We start from the raw sequence: 3,925 nt of genomic DNA, 5'->3' as shown, positions 1-3,925 counted from the left end.
TCACTTTTTGCCAGCACCAACATTGGCCTTTGCAGTCCCCCTAACTTTCTTCATTCTGTTCTTGCGTTCCTTTCGCTGTTTTCTTGAGATCTTTTTCTTCTCATGCAGGCCATGTCTCACAAGTCTATGTTTGGGTTCATTTTTCTTTGCGTAATCCAAGGAATCATAAATCATGCCAAAGCCATGTCTTGCCACCACTGGCAAGTGGTGGTCTTGCCATCACTGAAATGAGTTCTGAATCCAAATACAAAGATGACGTCGGGTGTGGTCTTGTACATTTTGGCTAGTTTTTTCCGAATTTCTGTCTTAGGTACTGTTGCCTTCCCAGGGTGAAGGACGTCGATGACCATCTGTTTCCGTTGAAGTCGTCTATTGGTCAGGAACTTCCTGGTCCGGATAGTTACTGTGTTGTTCATGATGGCAGCGGGCCTTCAAACCATCAATGTATAAATTTTATTAATTTTCTCAAATAACCAGCTTCTGGATTCATTGATTTTTGTTGTTGTTGTTTCATTGATTTATGATCTGATCTGTATTGTTTCCTTTCTTCTGCTTACTTTGGATTTCATTTGCTCTTCTTCTATAGTTTCTTAAAGTTGAAGCTGAGGTCATTAATTTGAGAGTTTTCTTTTTTTCTCATATAGGCATTTTCACATTATACATGTCTATGTAGTGTTTTACCTACAAGCCACAAATTTGATATATTGTGTTTTCATTTTTTATTCAGTTCAAACACATGGTTTATTTAGGAGTGAATTATTTAGTTTCCAAATATTTGGGGATTTTCCAGATATCTTCCTGTTTTTAATTTCTACATTGTTACAGAAGTATTTTGTATGACTTAAATTCTTTTAAATTTATTGAGACTTGTTTTATGGCACTGAATATGGTCCATCTAGGTAAATGTCCCATTAATTCTTTCGCTGTTGGGTGGAATGCTTTATAAATGTCAACTAGATCATTTGGCTGATAGTGTTGGTCAAGTCTTCTTTCCTCTGTACTTGTTCTATCAATTATTGAGAGAGCGAGAGCGAGAGATTGAACTAACTATAATTATGGAATTGTCTGTCCTTTCAGTTCTGTCTGTGTTTGCTTCATGTAGTCTTGTAATACTGGCCTCATGGAATTAATTAAAAACATTCCCTCCTTTTTTGGTGGGGAAAGAGCTTGAGAGGGATTGGTATTAACTCCTCTTAAAATTTGTGTAGAATTCACCAGTGAAGCCATCTGGTCCTGGACTTTTCTTTGTTGGGAAACTGTATTAATCTGCTTAGGCTACCAGAACAAAATATTATGACTGGATGGCTGAAACAACAGAAATTTCTTTCTCAGTTCTGGAGGTTGGGAGTCCAAGAGCAGGTAATAGCCTGGCCAGGGTCTGGCGAGAGCCCTCTTCCTGGCTTGCAGGTTGCAACCTTATTGTGTCCTTACATAGTAGGGAGAGAGTGGGAGGGAGCTCCCTGGTGTCTCCATTATGAAGACCCCATTGTCATGACCTCATCCAAACCTAATCACCTCCCAAAAGCTCCACCTCCCAATTCCATCACATTGGGGGTTAGAGCTTCAACACATGAATTTGGGGGGGACACAATTCAGTCCATAGCAGGAGGTTTTTGATTATTGATTCAATCTCCTTACTAGTTACAAATCTATTCAGATTTCCTATTTTGGAGTCAGTTTTGGTAGTTTGCGTGTTTCTAGGTTTGTACATTTCATGTAGGTTATCCAATTTATTGGCATACAATTTTTCATAGTATTCTACTATAATCCTATTTCTGTAAAGTTGGTATTGTCCCACTTTTATTTCTGATTTTAGTTATCTGAGTCCTTTCTGTCTCTCTCTCTCTCATCTATCTAGCTAAAGGTTTGTTGATTTTATCGCTCTTTTTAAAAGAACCAAATTTTGGTTTCTGTTATGGACTGAATGTTTGTGTCCCTCCCAAATTCATATGTTGAAGTGTAATCCCAATGTGATGGGTTTTGGAGGTGGGGTGTGAGATGCAACCAGGTCATGAGAGTGGAGCCCTCATAAATGGGATTAGTGCCATAATAAGGAGAGGACAGAGAGTAGCTAGCTCTCTCCTTCCACCATGTGAGGACACCAGAAGGCAGCCGTGGACAATGTGAAAGGGGGCTCTCACTGGAACCTGGCCAGGCTGGCACCCCGATCTTGGACTCCCAGCCTGCAAAACACACAGATAAAGTTTTATTGTTTAAGCCACCAGTCTATAGTAGTTTTGATAGCAACCCACAGCGACTAAGATGGTTTCACTGACTTTAGTTTTTCATTCCCTCTTTGATTTAGCCCACTCTGATCTTTGTTACTCCTTCCCTTCTGCTGCGTTGGGTTCAGTTTGGTCTTCTTTTTCTAGTTCCTTATGAGGTACAGGTGCATTTTTATGATTTATTTTGATCTCTCTTACTGGCTTATGGGCTGTAACTTTTGTTGCATGTTTTTTTTTTATCACTGGCTACCTTCAAGTGATGATATACCAACTCACACGTACTAATCTCCCAGCTTCTGTGCTATTGTTAACATATATACATTTTACTTCTACACGTGGTGTAAATCTTACAGTACACTGTTATTTTTGCTTTAAACAATTGATTGCCTTTTAAAGAGATTTAAATAAACTAGTTGACTATATCTGGTGATCTTCATTCCTTTGTATAAATTGAAATTTTCATCTGGTACTATTCTTTCTGCTTGAAACATTTAACATTTTTTGTTGTGAAGATCTGTTAGCGATGAATTCTTTCAACATTTTTTATGTCTGAAAACATTTTTATTTCATTTTTGAAGGACATTTTTATGGGGTAAAGGGTTCTAGGTTGACATTTTTTTCTCTTTCAGTAGTTTAAAGATGTTGTTCTCCTGTCTTGCATTTTTTTTATGATGAGAAATCTGCTGTCATCCCTATCTCCATTCCTCTGTGTGCAATGTGTCTTTTTGCCCCCTCTGGCTGTTTTTTAATGTCTTCTCTTTATCACTTGCCTTAAACAATTGGAGTATGATGTGCTTGTAGTTTCCTTCCAGTTTCTTGTGGTTGGGTTCATCGAGCTTCTTGGGTTGGTGGGTTAGTTTTCATTAAATTAAATTAAATTAAATATAGTCTTCATGCTTACCCATATCGTAACTCTTTCTGGCACTCTGCATTCCTTTGTGTAAATCCAGATTTTTATCTGGTATCATTCTTTCTGCCAGAAGCACTTCCTTAAACATTTCTTGTTGTGGGGGGTTCATTGAACTTCTCGGATCTGTGGGATACAGTGTTCATTTCATTTGGAAATGTTTTGGTTCGTTATTTCTTCAGCTATTTTATCTATCCCCATCATCTTCCTCTCCTTTGGAGACCACTCATGTATATTAGGCCACTCGAAGTATCTATAGCTTACTGATTCTCTTTTGTCAGTCTTTTTACACTTCATTTCGGATAATTTCTATTGCTATCTATAAATCTATTAGTCTTTTCTTCTGCTATGTCTGATTTGCTGTTAATCATATCCAATATATTTTTAATCTCAGATAATGTAGTTTTCATTCCAAGAAGTTCAATGAGGTTCTTCTAAAAATCTCTTATCCATACTTAATAGGCCCATTCCTTTTTCTACCTTCTTGAACATGTAGAATACAGTTGTAACCCTTTTTGTCTATTAATTCTGTCATATGTGTCATTTCTGGGTCAGTTTCAATGGGTTATATTTCTCCTCATTATGGACCATAATTCCCTGCTTCTTTGCACCCCTGGCAATCTTTTACTGGATACCAGATGTGGTGAGCTTTACCTTGGGTGCCAGATCGTGTTGCATTCCTATATATGTTCTTGAATTTTGCTATGGAACACAGTTAAGTTTCTTGGAAACAGTTTGACCTTTCAGGTCCTGCTTTTAAACTTTGTCAGGTGGAATCAGGAGTAGTCTGGAG

At 37.7% G+C, this 3,925-nt stretch overlaps 1 pseudogene across 1 annotated transcript; it reads right to left on the bottom strand.

Annotated features, from left to right (window-relative positions):
• On the bottom strand, positions 1-416 carry LOC308487587 (small ribosomal subunit protein eS24-like; annotated as a pseudogene). The gene has a single exon. The product of its transcript is annotated as a small ribosomal subunit protein eS24-like (transcript).
• Positions 417-3,925: the final 3,509 nt, after the last annotated feature.

This window comes from Rhinolophus hipposideros (assembly GCF_964194185.1).
Source record: "Rhinolophus hipposideros genome assembly, chromosome: 19".
NCBI lineage: Eukaryota > Metazoa > Chordata > Mammalia > Chiroptera > Rhinolophidae > Rhinolophus > Rhinolophus hipposideros.
The sequence above is the reverse complement of the archived record's forward strand: the minus strand, read 5'-3'. Positions and strand labels throughout refer to the sequence as shown.